Genomic DNA, 25,769 nt, shown 5'->3' with positions numbered 1-25,769 from the left:
AGACTTCTACATGGTCTCTAAGCAGGGAAGAGGGAACTTTATCTTCCATTAAAAGATAATGGTCAATTCTGAAAACTGAGATAGTTCAGGGAATTCTAAGATTTCAAGGTACCCAGGTGCATCTCCTTAGATATTCCCATCTCAAGATCCCACTTTCCTATCAGACCTCTGACTCTGGGTTAGGAGACTTTCTTAAAGCTGAGAATTCATCTTTCTCTAAAATTTTCTGCCACTTACAATTGTCTACTGTTATACCCAGATTTTAATATCGTCCCCAAAAACCAGAGACTACCAGGGAGACCGAGTCACGCATGCAAGAGCAAAGGGCGGTTTTATTACGGGCTTAGGCTGGCCGAGCCTAAGCTCGGGCTCCTAGCAAGGATCCACCGCGCTGGGAAAGTCTGTGAGCCCAAGCTTAGGCAGATTAATAGACTGGCGTTTATCATGATCTCTCTTCAACATATCAATGCCATTTAGCAAAAGCAAACCATTCTACAGCCCATAGAGCTACTCTTTTCCTTGTACCTTTTGAATGCCAGAAACACTGAATCGGTTAGTATGTCCCCTTCCATCTGTATCCTGTCAATTCACCACAGGTGAGCATCTTAGCAAATGTACTTTTGCAGCATGCCAGGAGCTACCAAGGCTCCACCTATCCAGGATGGGGTTGTCAGTGCCACCCGGCCAATGACTAACCCAACTCCAGAATCCCATCGGAAGAGTTCACTTCTTAGGACTATTCCTAGCGCCAAATACCCTAGAAGCAGAGGAAATTCTTGTATGAGTAATTTATGGAGAGATTACTTTCAGGAGAAAAGGAGTAAAGAAAACAGGATGGTAAAACTAAACAAGGATGAAGTCTCAGCTGGAGATCAGCTTTGCCTGATTTATATAGGAATTATGAAGCATGGATGCATCACAGATTTATTCCTACCTTGAGGCAAGGAGCCTTTGCACTGCTATCCCCCAGAGGGATAGCAGTCAGGATGAAGTACCTCCCATTAGTTTGTCAGAAACTCTGGAGAAGGAGGCTACTACAAGTCTTTAGGAGCTGGCACTCATAGATGAGGGATAGGTATGCTAGCATGGTAAATAGGATCTGGGTGGCTGCCAACAGCCTATTACCACACACTAAATATGTTGGAAAAATAATGCTGCTTAAACTGAACAGCAGTCTCCTTGGTGCTCTGATTCATACCTTCCAGATCATCTGTCCTATTGAACACTGGCTGTCCTTAATTTCCATTTGGGACAAGAGCCACCCCTAGATGTAGGAGGAATGGAGGTTTGGTTTGAATTTTAGGAATGCTAAACAGTCTCTTGATTATTCTAACACAAGTCTTCATTTGTTTTGGCTAAATCAAAGAACCCTGAAATGTAAACTCTCAACAGGATCACACCCATCAACATTTTATTGTGAATTCTGTTATCATCTTTATAAATGGACCAGTATTAGAACAAATATCCAGAGAGAAATGGGAAGAAAAGAAGGAAGTTTGAGACCAGGCAATAACTTTAGAATGTCAGACCCTTGAAGAAGAACTAGAAAAGCAAAAGTTAACATGAGAAAACCAAATCTTTGATAAAGATTCACCATTAGACATATCCCTATAGGAAGGTGGAAGGAAGTAAAAAACAAACCACTAAATTTTCTAATGATAGTTTACTTGGATTTGCTTTTGGTAGGCTAGATTTAGGAGGAACTTCTGAACTTCAGTTTACTCTGAAAAGTACGAATTATTCCTGATCTCTGATAATTATTCTTAGTTTTCCTATAATATTGTTACTAAAAGAGAAATTAGGTTATTCCAGGTTATAGCAAAACTGAGAAAAGGAAAAACCTCTCTATTTAGCATTTGTTTCAAATCCAGGCAACTAATGTATCCACTCTATTCCAATAAATGGAACAAGAATAGCAGTGCTGATAAAACTGAGCACAGACAAAAGTATTGTAGGTACTCAAGGGAAAGAGATTTAAGAAAATGGCAAGATTAGCAAAATCACGGTTCTCTAAGTTACAAATATTTGTTGGATTCAATATTGTGTGAGCTTGGAGGAGCTGTAGCAGTTCTGGCTGTCTCATTAAGTCCCCAAGTAAATAATCTTGAAGGCTCTTAGTGAACCTGGAAATTCTGTAGTCCTCTAATTGACCACAAAAGAAACTGAGAGAGGGGAGGCAACCCAGGGAAGAAAAGCATGGTCTCCTAACAATCTTAGCGCTGGAGCTAGTACTGGATTCTGGCCCTTCTCACGTGCTGCTTCTACTCATCCCCCTTCCCTATCCCCATACCCCCTGACATATGATTGCCCTCTGTTCACAGCTCGAACAATTCTGTCTGCAACCTAGTCTTGTTACCTGGTTTGGTATTCAAACAAGTCAAAGCGATTCACCCAAATGTTCTCCCTGCCTACTTATCATTATATCTATGAATACTTTACTAAAGTGACTAACTTCAGAGAAAGGGACTAAAGAGAAGTTGTCTCTCTACATAAGGATGTTTTGGGCTAATGGTAAGGCCATATTGTTTAAAAATGAAATGGAGATATCAATATCAGTTATCACTAATCTCACTTTTCTCAAAGATTGTCAATACTCAGGGCTACGTATTGAAATACCTTTAGCAAACTTATTTTTAAATTAGGATACATACAACTACCTGTAACAGAAATGGTCTATTTGCTATTTCAATTCCCACTATATCTGGTGCTTTTTTGTTAAGGAGTCATGCTATACAGAGATGAGGAAAACTTAGAAATGCTTTCCGGAATCCTACATTTGCCATTTCTTTCTGTAAGTTCTTAGCAAAATGAACATTTGAATGAAAACTTCTAGAATATGGACAAATCCAGGAGTCAGAGAAAGGGTTAAAGGATGGTATTTCAGATTGAGAAAACAGCATGGTTATAAAAGTAGATAAAGAGAAACATCGAACATGTGTATTGTTTAAAAAGATCTTGGCAACCCAGATGCATCTAGATCTTCCCAGCCCTTTCAAGATAGATATACACACAGCCCACCTCTTACAACTATTTACCTTTAGTGGCTCTCAAACTTTAATGTGCATATAAATTCTAATTCAGTAGACTTGAGTGGAAGCCTGAGATCTTACATTTTTAACAAACTCCTAGGCAAGGCTGATTCTGCTGGTCTGTGGGCCACACTTCACATAGCAGGGACCTAACACATACACATGTGCATATGAACATACACAGAGATATAATGTAAGTGCCTGTTGTTATTTGTGGCAGAATTGTTGACAGAGGGCTAAGCACCACATATGGATGACAATTGTGAACTAGGGAGTATCTTGCACAAGTTTGAAAGAGAAATCCCTAAACTCAGCTAATTTAAAAGAAATAAGAGCTCAGATTCTGTGTCTCCATAATACTATAACCCTCCCATAAAATCAGAGACTTATTGAAGTAGGTTGTTGGACATCTATATGATATGGACTAGGGTGTTGAATCCATTTTATCAAAAGGACTGGAAAGATCTAAGTGACATCTGAACTACAGAAATCTTTTTGAAGATTGCACATGTTCTATGTTTCTCTTCCTCTACTTTTATGACCATGCTATTTCCTCAATCTGGAATACCATCCTTTAACCCTTTCTCTGACTCCAAGAATCATCTCTATGCTTGGAGACTCAATTCAAATGTTCACATTGCTCTCTAAGAACTTACAGAAACCTCTTTGACCTCAGCCATGGCAACATCCTATTAGACATGTTTCTGGAGACAAGGGAAACCAAAAATGAACCAATGGGACTTCATCAAAACAAAAAGCTTCTGCAGAGTAAAGAAAACAATCAACAAAACTAAAAAGGCAGCCTACAGAATGGAAGAGGATATTTACAAATGACACATCTGATAAAGAGTTAGTATCCAAAATCTAGAAAGAATTTATCAAACTTTTCAACACCCAAAAAACAAATGAATAGACATTTTTCCAAAGAAGACATCGGGATGGCCAACAGACACACGAAAAGATGTTCAACATCACTTATCATCAAGGAAATACAAATCAAAACCACAATGAGATACCTACCTCACACCTCTCAGAATGGCTAAAATTAACAATACAAGAAACAAATGTTGGCGAGGATATAGAGAAAGGGGAACCCTTTGCACAATTGGTGGGAATGCAAATTGGTACAGCCACTCTGGAGAACAGTATTTATATTTTGTTTCTTAAATTACACATATGAGTGAAATCATATAGCATTTGTCTTTCTCTGACTGACTTATTTCACATAGCATAACACACTTCAGCTCCAATCACATTGTTGCAAATAGCAAGATTTCACTCATTTTGATGACTAAGTAATATTCCATTGCATGTGTGTATCATATATATATGTATGTGTGTGTGTATATATATATATGTATATATATAATATTTTCTTTATTCACTCACTAGCCAATGGACATATGGGCTCAAAAAGTTTTCCTCAGAAAGTTAAAAATAGAACTACCCTATGATCCAGCAATTGCACTAATAGGTATTTACCCAGCGGAGACAAAAATGCTGATTTGAAGGGGCACATGCACTCCAATGTTTATAGCAGTATTCTCAAAAATAGCCAAATTATAGAAAGAACCCAAATGTCCATTGATTATTTGTGGCAAAATTGTTGACAAAGGGCTAAGCACCACATATGGATGACAATTGTGAACTAGGGAGTAACTTACACAGGTTTGAAAGAGAAATTCCTATACTCAGCTAATACACATATATTGCTCAGCCATCAAAAAGAACAAAATCTTGCTATTTGCAACAATGTGAATGGAGCTAGAGTGTATTATGTTAAGTGAAGTAAGTCAGAGAAAGACAAATGCCATATGATTTCACTCATATGTGGGATTTAAGAAACAAAGTAGATGAACATAGTGGAAGGGGAAAAAAGAGGGAAGCAAACCATAAAAGACTATAGAGAACAAACTGAGAGTTGATAGAGGGGAGGAGGGCGAGGTATAGGCAAAATGAGTGATGGGTATTAAGGATGGCACTTGTTGGGTTGAGCACTGGGTGTTATATATAAGTGATGAACTAAATTCTACTCTTAAAGTCAATATTACACTATACGTTAACTAACTAGAATTTTAATAAAAATGAGGGGGGAAGAACCTACAGAAAGAAACAGCAGATATAAGACTTCAGAAAGCATTTCCAATTTTTCCTCATCTCTAAATAGCATGACTCCTTGACCCAAAAAAAGCACCAAATATAGTGGGAATTGAAATAGTAAGTAGACAGACCATTTCAGTTACAGGTAATTGGGGGGAAATGTGCAATAGCACATCATTATACAGTATTTCTGCTGTGCCAATATAGTAAACATAAATAACTTCAAGATCATAGATAATAGTAAAATGTAGTAAAATAATTAGGAAACTAAGATTCTTGAGTATTTTACCTTTGTTTTTAATATAATTTAATTTTAAGTTTACATAATTTAACTTCTAATAATGGCTGCCTTTAACAACCAGTTTGCAGAATTCATGACATTTTAACAATGGGCTTTTGTGAGCCAGTACAAACCAGTTCCAGTATGTCATGCCTCAATTTCTAATCAAGTCAGTTATTTTGTTACCAAGGTTTGAGCTAATTACTTTTTCCTAGTGTCTGAATGTCCTCATTCAAGTTTAAAAATGTAAAACCATCTCCTACATTTCCATGTTTCCATATTAAATAACTTGTTGATGAATTCTATAGTCACTACAAATCTACTGAAGGTAATGAAGTGAATAAGCTCTCAGTCTCAAGGACAATTTGAAAGGAAAATGAAATAAACACTCTTCTATTTTAGTCTGTAATAAAGAACACTTGCAAGGTGTATTGAAGGGTTTTTCAGAGGCCCATTTGAGATTTTCTTCACTTGTGATGCTTATCCCTATTGGGTCTGGCACCTGGATTCTCCACAGATTAAGGGGTCTAGGCTGTCAGCTTTGATTCTACCTAGAGCCACTCACTAACCTCGTGAGGATGATGGGACAAGTCCTGTGACCTCTTGGTGTTTCCTAACTGTAAAATAAGGTAAATAATGCAGAGTAAAATTTACATGATTGTGTAAGGATTTCTTATTGGTTGCCTAAAAGCCTAGAATTTTGAAATGGGACCCATATCACTGGCCTTAGAGATCATAAAAACACAACATTATAATGTGGGTCTTGTCTCAGTTTATAAAAAAGTAAAAAATATGATAATCTTATATGCTTTAGAATAGTACTATCCAATAATCTTTCCATGGTGATGCAAATTCTATATCTGTACTGTATAACATGGTAGTCACTAGACCCAGGAAGCTATTGAGAGCTTGAAAAGTGGCTAGTGTAAAAAGTGAACTAAATTTTTTATTTTAAGTTACATCTAATAAGCCTCATATAACTAGTGACTGATGCATTAAACAGCAGTTCTGCACAGCAACAGATACAGACAGGCTCCATCCTTAATTGCCTGAGATTTATATTTTGGAATCTGTAATAGTAGCACAAAAATCCATCTGATTTAGATAGATGTTTATGAAGAGAGTGTTTTTTCAATAAGACCTATCCACAAATAGGTTAATTGGACTACGTGAACCTCTAAACAATTCTACACTAATAAGTAACCAAATTATGAAGGTTATTCTTATAGCTTTCTGAGAGATCTAGAGAATGACCTAATGCGCTGAATGTTTAGTGGTTAAATTGAAAGTTGTGAAACTACAAAAAAAAAAAAAAACCCCTCAAAGTAGGCCAGGGGCACTTAGGTGGCTCAGTTGGTTAAGCATCCAACTGTTGATTTTGGCTCAGGTCATGATCTCATGGTTCATGAGATGAAGGCCTTTGTTGGGCTCAGTACTTACAGCCTGGAGCCTGTTGGGATGCTCTCTCTCCCTCTTTCTCTGCCTCTCCCTCACTCACACTTTGTCTCTCAAAGTAAATAAACAAACTAGAAAAAATAAATTATTAAAAGTAGGGCAAATGTCCAAAGAAGTCACACCAAGTGCTATTGAAAGAAAAAAATGCTAATATCATGAATAGGTTAGTAAGGAATGATTCTCTACCCAGCAGAATTTCTATGATATGATCTTTGTTCAAAAAAAAAAAATAAAAAGACAATCCCTTAGGACAGAAGCTGTTATTTCCTGTCTGTCCTTTGGGAGATGTCAAAGCTGTCAAGGGTCAGTCTGGAAAGCCTTCACGAATGAAATAAAAGGACTTTGGGTGTTGGATTTGCATTCTTAACTCTCAGGTTCATGATAAGTATCTGAATAGGCCTTTAACAAGTAAGTAGCAACCCCATAAGGTCTCTATTCTATCAGAAGTGACACAATAAACCACTGTTAATTTGTTGGACCAGAACAATAGGACAATACTTTAGTGGACATCAAGAGCACTAAATCATGCTATAATCAATCAAAGGGCAAACCCTTGGGTACCCACAGAGAGTGGAAAGAATGTCACACTGGGGCAAAGGGATGCCTAGAAATACTACTTTCTTAGCTCTCCTTTCCATTTTTTTCCTGGAACATTAGTGAATTGAGCTACAGAATTATTCCACCTAGGAAATCTATTCAAACAGTCTCAATATGATATGATAGAATGCTCATTACACAAAAGCAAATGAAAAAAAGGCATCTGTTTGTTTTCTATTTTCCCCAATAACAATGACTTAGAACTACCATACACCTTTTTATTTTCTACACCACTACCAGAAGAGTCTTTAGGCATATTTGACAAGCAAATATTCAATATTTTGCTGGGAATAATGCAGCGGATTGATAACTCTAAATTAATATTTAGTCTATACTTTTATTTTTCCAAAATGCTGCCACTCTTGGCAAGTGCAACTCCTGTCCTGCAGTAGCTACAGCCATGCTTTGGCTAGTCTTTCTAATCAAGCCTTTCAGATGTCATTCAAGTGTTTTCCTGCTTGTGACCATCTTATGGTATTTTCCTCTTTGAGATCTAGTTCCTCATATTCTAGTTGTGGCACTTTACAAATTAGGTGACAACTTTTGTATATAAATTCAGTGGGTTAAAAAGAAGTTTTAGTTCCCAGGAATTCTTTAGATGCTTCTTCTTATATTGGAAATTTGTCCAATTCAACATTTGTATCACATCTTTTCCCATTTTGTTCCCAGATATGCTGAAATTGTCATTAAAATTGGATTCTGGTCAACATCAGAACCATTACACGTCTAAATCAATACTCTGAAAACTCTCAGACCAAAGTGATTACCACGCTACATTCCTTAGATATCAGCAGATTATGCTACTTAATCCTGACATATACTGGAAGGTAATGCTTTATCATCTGGAATAATTAAATCTCAGCAAAGCTGTCAGAGAATTCCTGGCTTGCCTTAAATACTTTTGACCCATTTGAAAATTTCAATAGAAGCAAAATCCATGGTCTAAGTCAAGAGTCTAGCAGGAATGTGGGGAGAGAATTCAAGGAAATGTAGAAAGAAATCATAAAGGATACAGTTCTAGGATCAATACACAGGAAAATATGCACTAGATGTGAATCCTTTGGCAGGAGGTATATGGCAGTACAAGCCAATTTTATTAATGAATTCCAAAGATAGTGGAAATGTCTCTGTTTTATATTGAATGTTGATTGAAACAAATGGGCCATTGGCCAGGGGTGTGGACATGCTATTTTCTATGAACCTTTCCATTCTAATGACATATTTTATAATGGGATTTGACATGTAATACAAACATAGTTCCCAAAGCATGTAATATCCATCTCAGTTACTAATAATACTAAAGTTGATTCCATTGTTTTCCCCATTTAAAATCTATGTACTGCCTTACCAATAGCCACCATTGAATTTGTTAATATTGATTTCTGTGGGATGACTATGTAAGAAATACCAGTCTTCATTTTTAACACTTGGGGGCATATTTATTGGAATGTAGGTCACACACACACACACACACACACACACACACACACACACACAAAACATAATGGGCTAATAAAAGAAGATTACTGTATGTAAGAATTGGCAAGATTTTCTCAAATACACAAAATAATGCAGATGGGAAATAAAAAATATTCTATCTTGCCCATTTGAAGAAAAAAACAGAGTACCTGACTAGGTTATACGTAAATTTAGTACTTTATTATTCTGACTTCAGTTTTGAAGCTTTTATTAGGCAATATCCTTATATACAAATTGCTAAATTCACAGTCTAACAATTTTATTCAAGAAAACAATTCTTGAATAAGACTGCATTGAAATGTACATACCTCTTATTCAAAAAATCAGAGGCAAAGTGGAAAGAAAATATTTTTCTAAGTGAGGAAACATATAGCTTTACTTTCCCTATACTTCAATTCTGCCTACTACAAAATGAGCACAGGGCTATCCTGATGCTATGAAAATCTGTTCTTGGGTATAAAAAGTTCCAAGAGAGGCAGCCATGTCCATGTCCCTTACAAGAACAAACATTCACAAAAGAACTCACATAGCAAGAGTGATGATGCATATTCTCATTCACTAAGTTTGATGTATCCTAAAAGCCAAGAGGGCTACGGCTCACAGCATTCATGTGGTACATCTACAAATGATGTAATGATGTGGCAACTCTGCAACCTATCAGCAGATATGCAGCCAAGAAGATTTATGACATGGGGGTGAGGGAGAATATCTACTCATCTTACAGTGGAGGTAAACCTATGTACCCTGTTAGGATTTAAGGAGACAAATACGTGAATATATAACACCCCCTCAGATCTCATTAGGCATTCAAAACCACTGAGAAATAGACATCAGAAGTCGGACAGGAAAAGCAAATGTAAGTTTATCACCATTAAAGCTGATACTGGAGAATCAGCAGATCACCCAAAAAATCAGATTCTGCCATTCTACATGCGTAAGTCAGTCAAAGACAAATACCATATGATTTCACTCACATGTGGAATTTAAGAAGTAAAACAGATGAACATGAGGCAGAAGCAGAGGGGGGCATACCAGGAAACAGACTCTTAACTATAGAGAACAAGCTGAGGGTTACTGGAAGGGAGGTGAGTGGAGGGATGAGTTAAATAGGTGATGGGTACTAAGGAGGGCACTTGTTCTGATGAACACTGGGTGTTTAATGTAAGTGATGAATTGCTAAATGCTATACCTGAAACTAGTATAATACTGTGTGTGAATTAAGTGGGATTTAAATAAAAATTTGGGAGGAATAAAGCTTAAAGTTTTAAAGGTCAATAGGCCTGGCTGGGATACAGCATGAAGAGAATTGCACTGCTCTTGGAGGGAAGGTAGGTAAAAAACTCGTGCACAAATAGCATGGAAACAGCAATCTGAAGAGTACCTGGGGCACAGAGTGAAAAGGTTATTTGCTCAACTTGGAATATGTCCCAGAGAGGCAGCCGTCATAGGGAGGCTCCTCCAGGAACTAAGGAACTGGCTGGGGCAATTTTCCTACACCATCCCTCAGCATAAGCACGGGGCCACCTGCAGGGAATCCAGCACAATGCCAACACAAGCTACCTTGCTTACACCAAGACCCGTCCCCCAATGCTCTAGTGGAACCGCCCTTCACAGTCACACTTGCCCCAGTCCCAGCATGGCAGGACCCCTTTCCCAGAAGACCAGCCCAAACCCCTGCCCACAGCCCAGGACTTTTGTGATGCCTCAGTTCCAGTGACAGTGGCAATAGGTCTGATTTCACAAACATACCAGAGCACACCTAAATAAAACATGCCACATTCAGGATAGAGACAAAACACTGCCCACAACAGGCAGTGACAGCCTCTGCAGATGACTGGCATGAAGGATAAAGTGGCTGAGACAAAATAGCAGAACATACAAAGCACACATTGGAGACACTCCCAGAAGTGCCACGGCCTGGTGAACAGGTGACACTACACTACAGGGCATTACAGGACCTCTTTTTCATAGGGTGATTACCCTCCAGAACAAGAGACATAGCCGACTTTCCTAACACATTCTATGTGTGTGTCTTTTGCCTACTTAATGCCACACTTAAAAACAAATAAATTTAGGGGACTTGGCAGATGGCGGCAGAGTAGGAGGACCCAAGGCTAGCCTCAACCCAGGAATACAACTAGATAGCTATCAAATCATCCTAAATTCCTCAGAAGTTGACCTAAAGAATGACAAAACAAACTTCATAACTAAAGGTAGAGAACCGGCAACATCAAAGAAGGTAGAATGTACAGAGACACCATTTGGTAAAGAAACAGAATATAGCCACTGTGTTGGGATGGAGCTGCAGTCATGGAGAGGAGCAAGAGGGAAGACACAAGGAAATTCAAGGGGAAGACAATCCCCATAACGATCTGCTTGGAAAGCAAGAAGGGCCAAATTTTGTGATTTCTGGCAACCATAAAGGCTTAAAGCGTGGAGTTTTATAATCCTAAAATTTGTATGGAACCACAAAAGATTACCAAAGGAATCTTGAAAAAAAAAAAAAAAGCAAACCTGGAGGCATCACAATTCTGGACTTTAAGTTATATTACAAAACTGTGGCAACCAAAACAGTATGGTACTGGCACAAAAACAGACACATAAACCAATGGGAGAGAATAGAAAACTCAGGAATGAGCCCACAACTAAAGGGTCAACTAATCTTTAACAAAGTAGAAAAATATTGCCAATGGAAAAAAGACAGTCTCTTCAGCAAATGGTGTTGGGAAAACTGGACAGCAACATGCAAAAGAATGAAACTGGACCACTTTCTTACACCACACACAAAGAAACAAGTACAGAGACTTAGACAAAATAAAATGACAAAGTTTATACCAAATGAAAGAATAGGACAAGACTGTGGCCATAGATCTAAGTGAAACAGATGTAAGTAATGTGTCTGATAGAATATTTAAAGCAATGATTATAAGAATACTCACTGGATTTGAGAAATGAGTGGAAGAAATCAGTGAGACTCTTAACACAGAGATTTAAAAAAGAGTCAATCAGAGATGAAGAGTGCATAAACAACCTTAAATATGCTTAATAGAATGAACAGCAGACTGGAAGAAGCAGAGGAACAAATTAATGACCTAGAAGACAGAGTAATGAAAAATAAGATGAACAAAAGAGAGAAAAAAGAATTAAGCAAACAAGGACAGGAAACTCACTGACTTTATAAAACATAATAACATTCATATTAGAGAAGTCGCAGAAGGAGAAGAAGAAGAAGAAGAAGAAGAAGAAGAAGAAGAAGAAGAAGAAGAAGAAGAAGAAGAAGGAGGAGGAGGAGGAGGAGGAGGAGGAGGAGGAGCAGGAGGAGGAGGAGGAGAAGAGGGAAAAGGTGGCAGAAAATTTATTTGAAGAAATAATAGTTGAAAACTTGCCTAATCTGGGGAAGGAAACAGATATCCAGATCCAGGAGGCACAGAGAACTCTGAATAAAATCAACAAAATCAGATCTACATTAAGACATATTGTAATTAAGTTGGAAAAATATAGTGATAAAGAAACAAAATTTTAAGCAGCAAGATAAAAGAAGATAGTAATATAGGAGGGAAACCCCATAAGGCCAGCAGGGGATTTTTCAGCAGAAACTTTCCAAACCAGAGGGAGTGGCATTATATATATATTCAAAACACTGAATGGAAAAAATCTACAGCTGAGAATAGTCTAACCAGCAAGGCTGTCATTCAGAAAATAAAAGGGAAAAGAAAGTTTCCCAGAGAAACAAAAACTAAAGGAGTTCATGACCACTAAACTAGTCCCTCAAGAAATACTAAAGGGGACTCTTTGAGTGACCAAACATGACAGTACGAAGGAAGGAAACATAAAAGCAGTAAAAAGGAATATTTTTGTAAAAACAAGCAAAGAAATCACAAAATAAAACCATGTAAAATATAACAATATATACCTAAAACATGGAGAGGGGAGGAGTAAAGAATAGGTTCAAACTTAAACAACCATCAACTTAACATAGACTGCTATTTGCAGAAGAGGTTATATACCAAACTAATAGTAACTATACAGCAAAAACCACTAGTAAATATAAGAAGAATAAAGAAAAAGAAATCCAAATATATTACTCAAATCAGCAAGCCATGAAAGAAAGTCGAGTCAGAGATAATCTTCAGAAACAACCACAAAACAAATAACAAAAAAACAATAAATACAGAACTATCAATAATTAATTTGGCTATAAATGGACTAAACTCCAATCAAAAGACAGAATGAAGGAAAGAACAAGGCCCATTTATATGTTGCCTATAATGGGCTCAATTTAGACCCAAGACACCTGCAGATTGAAAGTGAGGAGATAGAGAAACATCTATCAAGTAAATGGATGTAAAAAGAAATTGAGTGGGAATACTTATATTGGACACAACAGACTTTAAAGCAGACTATAACAGGAGACAAAGAAGGACACTACAGACTAAGAAAGGGGAAAACCCAACAAGAAGATACAATAGCTGTAAATATTTAGGCCCCTAACTTGAAAGCCCTCAAACACATAAAACAGTTAATAACAAACATAAAGAAACTAATCAATAATAATACAATAATATTAGGGGATTTTAACACCTCACTTACATCATTACATAGCATATAAACAAAAAATCAACAAGGAAACAATGGCTTTGAAGGACACACTAGAACAGGTGGATTTAACAAATATTCCATCCTAAAACAGCAGAATACACATTCTTTTCAAGGACACATATAACATTCTCCAGAATAGATCATATATTGAGCCACAAAACAAGCCTCAACAAATTGAAGAAGGTTGAACTCATACTATGCACCTTTTCTGACAAAAATGCTATTGAACTAGACATCAATCACAAAAAAAAAATATGGAAAGACCAGAAATACATGAAGGTTAAATAACATGCTACTAAACAATAAATCAGTCAGTCAGGAAATAAAAGAATATATTAAAAAGTACATGGAAACAAAGGAAAATGAAAACACAGTCATCCAAAACTTTTGGGATATAGCAAAAACATTTCTAAGAGAGAAGTTTATAGCATTACATGTCTACCTCAAGAAGCAAGAAAAATCTCAAATAAACTAACTTTGCACCCAAGAGAGCTAGAAAAAGAATAACAAACAAAACCTAAAACCAGCAGAAGGAAGAAAATAATAAAGATTAGAGCAAACAATAAATGAAAACATGACAGTCAAAACCCTTTGGGATGTAGCAAAGGTAGTCCTAAAAGGAAAGTACATTGCAATTCAGTCCTATCCAAAGAAGAAGAAAACAAATACACAATGTAACTTTACACCTAAAGGAGTTAGAAAAGGAGCAGCAAATAAAGCCTAAAGTGAGCAAAAGAAGGAAAATAATAAAGATTAGAACAGGAATAAATAATATAGAAACAAAAGTAGAACAGATCAGTGAAACTAAATGCTGGTTCTTTGAAAGAATGAACAAAATTTATAAGCCCCTAGCCAGACTTATCAAAAAGAAAAAAAGAGAGGGCCCAAATAGATAAAATCACAAATGAAAAGAGGAGAGATCACAACCAACATCAAAGAAGTGCATACAATTATAAGAGAATATTATAAAAAAATTATATGCCAAAAAACTGGGCCATCTAGAATAAATGGAAAAATTCCTAGAAACTCACAAACTACCAAAACTAAAACAAGAAGAAATAGAAAATTTGAACAGATGAACAACCATCAAAGAAATTGAATCAATTAACATCTATCCCAACAAACAAGAGTCCTGGGCCAGAAGATACCTAGGGGAATTTTACCAGACATTTAAAGAAGAGTTAATACTTATTCTTCTCAAATTGTTCCAAAAAATAGAAATGGATGGAAACCTTCCAAACTCATTCTATGAAGCCAGCATTACCTTGATTCCAAAACCAGACAAAGACCTTCTATAAAGCAGAATTACAGGCCAATATCCCCGATGAACCTGAATGCAAAAATTCTCGACAAGATACTAGCAAATTGAATTCAACAACAATTAAAATAATTATTCACCATGATCAAATGGAACTTATTCGTGGGCTGAAAGGCTGGTTCAAAATTTGCAAATCAATCAACGTGATACACCACTTTAATGAAAGAAAGAATAAGAACCATTCAATCCACTCAATAGATAAAGAAAAAAGCATTTGACAAAATATAGCATCCTTTCTTGATTAGAAAAAAACCTCAATAAAGTAGGGATAGAAGGAATATACCTCAACATCATAAAGCCCATATGTGAAAGACCCAGAGCTAATATCAACCTCTGAGGAAAAACTGAGAACTTTTTCCCTAAGGCCAAGAACATGACAGAGATATACACTCTCATCACTGTTGTTCAGCATAGTGTTGGAAGTTCTAGCCTCAGCAATTAGACAACAAAAAGGAATAAAAGGCATACAAATTGGCAAAGAAGTCAAACTTTCACTCTTCACAGATGACATGCATGATACTTTATGTAGAAAACCCAGAAGACTCCACCAAAAAACTGCTAGAACAGATACATTAATTCAGCAAAGTCACAGGATATAAAATCAACATAAGGAAATTAGTTGCATTTCTGTACACAAATAATGAAGCAGCAGAAAGAGAAATCAAGGAATCAATCCCATTTACAATTGTACCAAAAACCAAAAGATATCTAGGAATAAACCTAACCAAAGAAATAAGAGATCCATATGCTGAAAACTACAGAAAGCTTATGAAGGAAACTGAAGAAGACATGAAGAAATGGAAAACATTCTTACCTCATGGATTGGAAGAATGCTGTTAAAATGTCTATACTACCCAAAGCAATCTACACATTCAATGCAATACCTATCTAAATAATACCAGCATTCTTCATAGAGCTAGAACAAACATTCTAAAATTTTTATGGAATTGCTTCTCAGCATTTTGGCTAAGATCAAGTCTAAAATGTGTATGGAACCAGAAAAGACCTCCAAATAGCCAAAGTAATTTTGGAGGAAAAAAAAAGCTGGAGGCATCATAATTCTGGACTTGAAGTTATATTACAAAACTTTAATCATGAAGACAGTATGGTACTGGCACAAAAACAGACACACAGATCAAAGGAACAGAACAGAAAACCCAGAAATGGACCCACAAAAGTATGGACAACTAATCTTCAAAAAAGCAGGAAAGAAGATCCAATGGAAGACAGTCTCTTCTACAAATGATGTCAGGAAAACTGCACAACGACATACAGGAGAATGAACCTAGACCACTTTCTCACACAATACACAAAAATAAACTCAAAATAGATGAAAGACCTAAATGTAAGACAGGAACCATCAAAATCCTAGAGCAGAAATCAGGCAACAACCTCTTTTACCTTGGCCACAGCTACTCCTTATTAGACATGTTTTTAGAGGCACGGGAAACAAAAGCAAAATAAACTACTGAGACCTCATCAAGACAAAAATTTTCTGGACAGCAAAGGAAACAATCAACAAAACTAAAACGCATTGACTCCTGGGTTGCAAGAATGGTTCAATAAAGCCCACAGCTAACATCGCCCTTAATGGAGAAAAACAGAGCTTTGCCCCAAGGTCAGAAATAAGACAAGAATGTCCACTGTCACTACTTTTATTAAATATAGTACTGGATGTCTTAGCCACAACAATCAGACAAGGCATCCAGATTGGTAAAGAAGTAAAACTTTAACTCTTTGCAGATGACATGATACCGTATGTGGAAAACGTAAAACACTCCACCAAAAAACTGGTAGAACTCATACACAAATTCAATAAAGTCACAGAATACAAAATCAATGTACAGAAATCTATTGCATTTCTATACACCAAAAGTGAAGCAGCAGGAAGAGAAATCAAGGAATCGATCTCATTTACAATTGCACCAAAAATAGTAAGATACCTAGGAATAAACCTACCCAAAAAGGTAAAAGACCTGTACTCTGAAAACTATAAAATACTGATGAAAGAATTTGAAGACCACACAAACAAATGGAAAAACATTCTATGCTCATGGGTTGGAAGAACAAATATTGTTAAAATATCCATAGTACCCAAAGCAATCTACATATTTAATGCAATCCCTATCAAAATACCAACAGCATTGTTCACAGAATAGAACAAACAATCCTAAAACTTTTTATGGAATCACAAATTTTTTATGGCTATCATGAATAGCCAATGCAGTCTTGAAAAAGAAAGGCAAACCTGGAGACATCACAATTCTGGACTTCAAGTTATATTATGAAGCTGTAGCAATCAAAACAGCATGGTACTAACAGAAAAATAGAAACACTGACCAATAGAACAGAATAATAAGCACAGAAATAAACCCACAATTATATGGTAAATTAACTTTCAATAAAACAGGAAAGAATATCCAATGAAAAAAGTCTCTTCAACAAATCATCTTGGGAAAATTGGACTGCAACATTAAAAAAATGAAACTTTCTGATACCATACACAAAAATAAACTCAAAATGGATTAAAGGCCTAAATGTGAGACCTGAAACCATAAAAATCCTAGAAGAGAACACAGGAATAACTTCCCTGACACTGGCCATAGTAACTTTTTTCTAGATATGACTCCTGAGGCAAGGGAAACAAAAGGGAAAATAAACAATTGGGACCTCATCAAAATAAAAGCCTTCCGCACAGCAAAGGAAATAATCAATACAACTAAAAAGCAACCTATAGAATGGGAGAAGATATTTCCAAATGACATATCCAATAAAGGATCAGTATCCAAAATATATAATGAACTTGTAAAACTGAACACCCAGAAAACAAATAATCCAATGGGCAGTAGACATGAACAGACATGTCTCCAAAGAAGACAGACAAATGGCCAAGACACACAAAAGATGCTCTTGGTAAGCACCATAGTACCATCAAGGAAATGAAAATAAAAACCACAAAGAGATATTACTTCACACCTGTCAGAATGGCTAAAATTAACAACACAAGAAACAAAAGGTGTTGGTGAGGATGTGGAGAAAAGAGAAACCTCTTGCACTGCTGGTGGGCATCCAAACTCTTGTAACCACTGGAGAAAACAGTATAGGGGTTCCTCAAAATGTTAAAAATAGAACTAACCAATGATTCAGGAATTGAAGTACTGGGTATTTACAAAGAATGCAAGAACACCAATTCAAAGGGACACATGAACCCCTATTGTTTATAGCAGCATTATTTACAATAGCCAAATTATGGGAGCAGTTCAAGTATCCAATGATTGATGAATGGATAAAGAAGATGTGGTATATACACATAATGAAATATTATTTCTCCATAAAAAAGAATAAAATCTTACCATTTGCAACAACATGGATGGAACTAGAGGGTATAATGCTAAGTGAAATAAGTCAGAGAAAGACAAATACCATGTAATTTCACTATTATATGGAATTTAAGAAACAAAACAAGCAAGCAAAGGGGGGAAAAGAGAGAGGGAGAGACAAACCATAAAACAAACTCTTAACTACAGAGAAAAAAACTGATGGTTACCAGAGGTGACGACGGTGAGGGGCTGGGTTAAATAAGTGAAGACGATTAAGGAGGGCACTTGTCATGATGCGCACCAGATGATGCATGGAAGTGTCGAACCACTGTATTGCACACCTGAAACTAATATAACACTGTATGTTAACTAACCAGAATTAAAAGTTAAAGAAAAACAAATAGATTCCGCTTGGGAACATGAAAAAGTTCTATAGATGAAGGTGGTGATGGCTCCACAATAATATAGGTGTACTTAATGCCACTGAAATGTACACTTAAAAATAGTTAAAATGGTAAATATTGTTAAGTATATTTTACACAATAAAGAATTTAAAAATAAATGCAGTATATAAATGTATCAAATCAACACATTTTGTGCACCTTAAACTTACATAATGTTACACGTTGATTATATCTCAATAAAAATAAAAAAAACACAATGTAAACTGTTTAAAAAAGAGTATCTTGGATAATTTATCTTGATAACTTTTTCTGATTATATCAAAATGCTTCTGGTTTTAAAGAAACAATCAGCACAAAAGCATTAAAAGAAAAAAATGACATTTCTGTGGGTAGGACACATGTACCGTGACCATTAATTTTATGTGTCATCTTGGATGGGCTACAGGGCGTCCAAATATTTGGTCAAACATTATTCTGGGTGTTTCTGTGAGGATGTTTTTCAGACAAGATCGGGCGTGGTCAGGGTGGTATGGCTGTAGACTGTGAGAATGTTTTTGAATGAGATTTACATTTAGATTGGTGGACTTTTAGTAAGGCACACTGTTCTCCACCAGGTGGACAGGCCTCATCCAATCAGTTGAAGATCTGAATACAACAAAAGCAGACTTCTCCAGAGCAAGAGGGACTTTTCCAGCAGACTGCCTTTGGACTTCATCTGCAACATCGGTTCTTCTGAGTTGTACAGAAGAATCCTTAGAGTAAAACTGCAGTTCTTTCCTGACTTTCCAGCCTGACAGCCTCCCCATCAGATTTTGGACTCACCATGCATCCACAATTGTGTTAACCAATTCACTAAAATAAATCTCATTTATATATATACCACATCCTATTCTGTTTCTGTGGAGAACTCTAATATACATATGGATATAGACAGAGATAAATACACATTTAGTTTATGCACAAATTCCTTCTGCATTCTAGATTATCCCTAGATATAAGCAACTTCTTTTGTATGTACATATAACTTTAGTTCACATTTTAAATTGGCTGCAGAATATTCCATTCCATGGATGTATTCAACCATCTTCTGTTGAAGGAAGTAAAGTTGAATTTGATTTGTAAGGATTATAAAGACAATGGCAAAAAATATTCTTGTTTGTACATTTTTCACAATTGTCCAACTTTTTATGATAATTTCTGAGAGGTGGGATTGTTGTTTCAAATGCTATTTGCATTTAATTCTTCCTAATCACATTTATAGGGATTTGATTTACAAATATATATGTATATATATATTTGTAATATATATATGTATATATATATATACACCAATTAGAAGTATGTAGTTCAATGAGTTTTGACAAATGCATTTTGACAAATACACCCATGTAACTACTACCACACTCAAGATATACAGTACATCAATATCGAAAGGTTCTTCATGATCATTTACAGTCAACCCTAGGAAATCAAAAATTTGTTTTCTGTCAGTATTGACCTGATCTTCTTTTGCTAGAAGTCTTTTGTGTTTGTGTCTTTCACTCAGCACTTTTGAAATTCATCCACATTATTATATGTATCAGTAATTCATTCTTTTTAGGACCCAAAAGTATTCCATAGCATGGATAAAAACAAAATTTGTTTATCATTTACCTGGTCATGAAAAACTGTGTTAACACCAGTCTGGGCTACTATAAATAAAGATGTCTTTATTCATTGACAAGTCAGGGTGTATATGTGTGGATTTCTCTTGGGTAGAAATCTTGGAGTATAATTACTGTGTAGTGTCAAAAATATATCCATAATTTTATAAAAATCTGTCAAATATGTTCCAAGTAGTTTTACCACTCACATTCCACCAGTAATGTGAGTTTCAGTTCCTCCAAGTCCTCTCAATATTTGGTATTATTAGTCCTTTCAATTTTAGGCATTCTGAGATATGATGCAAAGTGATATCTCATTATGCAAATCTCATTCAGATGTTGTTGAACATCCTTTCATATGCTTATTTGCCATCTTTATATCTTCTTTTTTGATGTGTCTATTCAGATTTCCCCCCATTTTTAACTGATTTTCTTGTCTTATTATTGAATTATGTTTTTTATATATTCTGGATACAAGTCTTTAAAAATACTCCTATGTTGTAAATTTTTTCTGTCTATAGCTTGCCTTTTAGTTTCTAAAATTAAATCTCTCACAGAGAAAGTTTTTAATTTCGATGATAACTCATTCATAATTTTAATGTATCATGCATTTGGTATGCCATTTAAGAAATCTGTGCCTAAAAGTCCAGAAGATTTTCTTTTTGCTTTCTTCCTGCAGTTTTTTACTTTTAGCTTTTATGTTTAGGCATAAGATCCATTTTGAGTTAATTTTGTGTGTGTGTGTGTTATGACACAAAGGTTAGGATTTACTATTTTTCTATAAGGATATCCCATTTTCAGCACTAGTTTTTGGAAAGATTATTCTTTCCCCTTTTAATAACTTTGGCATATTTATTGAATATTAATCAACCAATAGATCTCTCTATTCTGTTTCATTGACCTACATGTGCATCCTTACCCCAGTTATATAGCGTGTTGAATTAATGTAGCTTTACAGTAAGCCTTGAAATAAAGTAGTTTAAGTTCTAGACTTTTGTTCATTTTATTAAATTTGTTTCAATAATTCTAGGCTCTTTATATATAAGAATCAATTTGTCCATTTCTTCCAAAACACCTACATGGATTTTGATTAATAGGTTGACTACACGGATTGATTTGAGAACAAGTGACATTTTTAACAATGCAGAGTCTTCCAATCAGTCAGCATATTTATCCAATTATTTAGGTCTTACTTACATTTTCCTATCCATGTTTGAAACAGTATACATGTTTTGCACATTTTGTTAGATTTAGTACAAAAATATTCTATTGCGTATTAAAAACCAAATTTTTGAAATTTCACCTTAAATTATTTATTGCTAGTATATATAAATACAATTAACTTCTGTAAATTAACCATGTATCTAAAGACCTTGCTAAATTTCTGGTCTGGCAAGTGTAAATTCCTTAATATTTTCCACACAGGCAATCATGTCATATGAAAATAGAAACAGTTTTACTCCTTCTTTTCCATTCTTCTTGATTTTTCTTTTCCATTGCCTCTTCCTTTCTTTTCTTGCCTTTCTGAACTGGTTAAGCTCTTCAATAAAATGATATTAGAAGTAATGGAAGTGAACAACTTTGCTTCATTCACTATCTGGGAAATCCATCTTTTAAATATAATGATTTATATTGTATTTTCATAGATTTTCTTTTCATTTTAAGGGATTCTCTTTCATTCATAATTTGCCAGATAATTTTATCATAAATGAATGTTAAAGTCCATCAAACATTAATTATGCATCTATTAAATAATTATACTGTTTTTATGTTTTATTATTTATATGGTGAATAACACTTATTGATTTTCTAATGTTAAACCAACATTCTTCTGAGATAAACTACACATGACCTTTTCAATACATGGTGTATTGCCCTTTTCAGACATAACTGGATTCTATTTGCTAATACTGTGTTAAGGATTTTTTTTTTTTAACGTTTCTTATTTTTGATAGAGACACCGAGTGTGAGCGGGGGAGGATCAGAGAGAGAGGGAGACACAGAATCAGAAACAAACTCCAGGCTCTGAGCTGTCAGCACAGAGCCCAACACGGGGCTCGAACCCACGAACTGTGAGATCATGATCTGAACTGAAGTTGTCTGCTTAACTGACTGAGCCATCTGGGCGCCCCAAGGAGTTTTACATCTATGTTCATAAGGAATATTTGTCTGTAGTTTTCATTTTTTGTAATTCTTTGGTTTGGGTATCAAGGTAATGCTGGCCAATAAAATTAGTTGAAACTTACTCCCTTCTACTCTATTTTCTGAAACAGTTGGTGTGATTGGTATTATTTGGTAAAATTTGGTAGAATTCACCAGTAAAGCCACCTGGTACTGCACTTTTCATTGTAGAATGGAATTTACTTATTCCATTTTTTTTACCACACATTGGGATATTCACATTTAAAGGTTGTTTTAATTTCTGCAGTATCTGTAGTGCTATTCTCTTTTTCATTCTTAATATTTGTAAGTTGTCTCTTTCCCTCTTTCCTTGATCACTCTAGTTAGAGGTTTATCAATTTTACTTATGTTTCCAAGCATCTAGCTCTTGGTTTAATTGATTTTCCCTATTTGTTTTGTCCATATTCTCTTTGATATCTACTCTATCTTCATTAATCTCTTTTCTTCTTTAATTTGTTCTTATTTTTCGAGCTTCATAAGATGGAAATGTAGATTACTGATTATAAATGTTTATTCACTTTATTATTTTTTTTACTGTTCTTATTTATTTTAGAGAGAGAGAAAGACAGCATGAACAGGGAAGGGTCAGAGAGAGAGGGAGACACAGAATCTGAAGTCAGGTTCCAGGCTCTGAGCTAGCTGTCAGCACAGAGCCTGATGTGGGGCTCAAACCCACGAACCGTGAGATCATGACCTGAGCTGAAAACAGACGCTTAAACGACTGAGTCACCCAGGTGCCCCTGTTTCTTCACTTTAATGTGAACATTATTAAGCTTTAAATTTCTCCTAGCATTGTTTTAGCTGCATCCAACAAAATTTTACATACTGTGTCATTATATTCATTAAGTTAAAATATTTTTAATTTCCCTAGTGATTTCCTCCTTTCAATTATTTTTAAAATGTTTATTAATTTCCAAATATTTAAGAATTTTCCAGGAAATATTTTATCATTGATTTTGAGTTTAATTCTGTTGTGATCAGAAAACATATTCTATAATTCCTGTCATTTAAAAATTATTGACACCTATTTTATGTTCCAGCACATGGTCTATCTTATGGAACATTCCAAGTGCACTTGAAAATAATGAACAGGGGTGCCTGGGTGGCTCAGTCGGTTAAGCGTCTAGCTTCGGCTCAGGTCATGATCTCACAGTTCGTGGGTTCGAGCCCCGTGTTGGGCTCTGTGCTGACAGCTAGTGCAGAGCCTGAAGCTTGCTTCAGATTCTGTATCTCCCTCTCTCTCTGACCCTCCCCTGCTCATGCTGTCTCTCTCTGTCTCTCAAAAATTAAAAAAAAAATTTTTTTAATTTTAAGAAAATAATTAACAATCTCCTAATGTTGTGTGGAGTGTCCTATAAAAGTCTAATAGATGGGAACAAAACTAGATGTCAATGACAACAGGAGAATTAAAAAATTCACAAATACGTGGAAATTAAACAACACTTTTGGAAAACCAATGGGTTAAAGAAGAAATTGAAAGGGAAATCAAAAAGTATCCAGAAATAAATGAAAATGCAAACACAACATACCAAAATATATGAGATGCAGAAAAACCAGTTCTAAAGGAAAGCATATAGCAATAAATGCCTATATTAAGAAAAAAGAAAGATCTCAAATATACAACTTAACATTACACCTCAAGGAACAGGAAGAAAACAAACTATACCCAAAGTTAGCAAAAGGAAGAAAATAATAATATTAGAGCAAAAATAAATAAAATAGAAACTCAAACAATAGAAAAGATCAATGAAACTGAGATGGACTTTTGCAAAAAAAAATAATAAACAAGTAAATTACACTGGCAAATCTTTATCTAGACTAACTAAAAAAAAGAGGGAAACATAAATAAAATTACAAATGAAAAGAGAAGACATTACAACTGATATCATAGAAATACAAACGACCATAAAAAATGATAGTTGACTCTTGAATAAGAGGTCAGGGGTTAGAAGCACTGACCACCATCACCCCCTGCTCTGCCCCATGCAGTATGGCATTCACATATAACTTTTGATTACACAAAAACTTAACTACTGTCTACTGTTGACCAGAAGCCTTACTGATAACATTGCTAATCACTAACAACATATGATATATGTATTATATACTGTATCCTTACAATAAGGTAAGCTAGAGAAAAGAAGATGTTATTAAGAAAATCATAAGAAAGAAGAAAGCACACTTATAGTACTATACTGTTAAAAACCCACTGGACAGCAACATGCAGAAGAATGAAACTAGACCACTTTCTTACACCATACACAAAAATAAACTCAAAATGGATGAAGGACTTATATATGAGACAGGAAACCATCAAAACCCTCGAGGAGAAAGCAGGAAACAGCCTCCTTGACCTCAATCACAGCAATTTCCTACTCGACACATCCCCAAAGACAAGGGAATCAAGAACAAAAATGAACTATTGGGACCTCACCAAGATAAAAAGCTTCTGCACTGCAAAGGAAACGATTAAAAAAAAACTAATAGGCAACTGGCAGAATAGGAAAATATACTTGCAAATGGCATATCTGATAAAGGGCTAGTATCCAAAATCTATAAGGAACTCACCAAACTCCACACCCAAAAAAAAGAGTAATCCAGTGAAGAAATGGGCAGAAGACTTGAACAGACACTTCTCTGAAGAGGACATCCAGATGGCCAACAGGTACATGAAACGATGCTCAGCATCACTCATTATCAGGGAAATACAAATCAAAACCACATTGAGATACCACCTCACACTGGTCAGAGTGGCTAAAATGAACAAATCAAGAGACTATACATGCTGGTGAGGATGTGGAGAAACGGGCACCCTCCTGTACTGTTGGTGGGAGTGTAAAGTGGTACAGCTGCTCTGGAAAACAGTGTGGAGGTTCCTCAAAAAAACTATCAATAGAACTTCCCTATGACCCAGCAAGTATATGGCCAATTAATCTTTGACAGCAGGGAAGAGTGTCCAATGGAAAAAAGACAGCCTCTTCAACAGGTGGTGTTGGGAGAGCTGGACAGCAACATGTAGAAAAATAAAATTAGACCACTTTCTGACACCTTTCACAAAAATAAACTCAAAATGGATAAAGGATCTGAATGTGAGACAGGAAACCATAAAAACCCTTGAGGAAAAAGCAGGAAATAGCCTCCTAGACCTCAGTCGCAGCAATTTCTTCCTCGACACATCCCCAGAGGCCAGGGAATCAAGAACAAAAATGAACTATTGGGACCTCATCAAGATAAAAAGCTTCTGCAAGGCAAAGGAAACAATCAAAAAAACTAATAGGCAACCAACAGAATGGGAAAAGATAGTGGCAAATGACATATCAGATAAAGGGCTAGTATCCAAAATATACAAGGAGCTCACTAAACT

The 25,769-nt window shown here is 35.6% G+C and overlaps 1 long non-coding RNA gene across 1 annotated transcript in view; it reads right to left on the bottom strand.

Moving 5' to 3' along the window:
* LOC115293612 overlaps positions 1-25,769 on the bottom strand; it is a 61,027-nt gene that overhangs the window by 5,291 nt on the left and 29,967 nt on the right. The gene's annotated exons all lie outside the window — the stretch shown is intronic.

Source organism: Suricata suricatta, chromosome 6 (assembly GCF_006229205.1).
Source record: "Suricata suricatta isolate VVHF042 chromosome 6, meerkat_22Aug2017_6uvM2_HiC, whole genome shotgun sequence".
Classification (NCBI taxonomy): domain Eukaryota; kingdom Metazoa; phylum Chordata; class Mammalia; order Carnivora; family Herpestidae; genus Suricata; species Suricata suricatta.
Note: the sequence above shows the minus strand (reverse complement) of the source record. Positions and strands in the feature narration are given on the sequence as shown.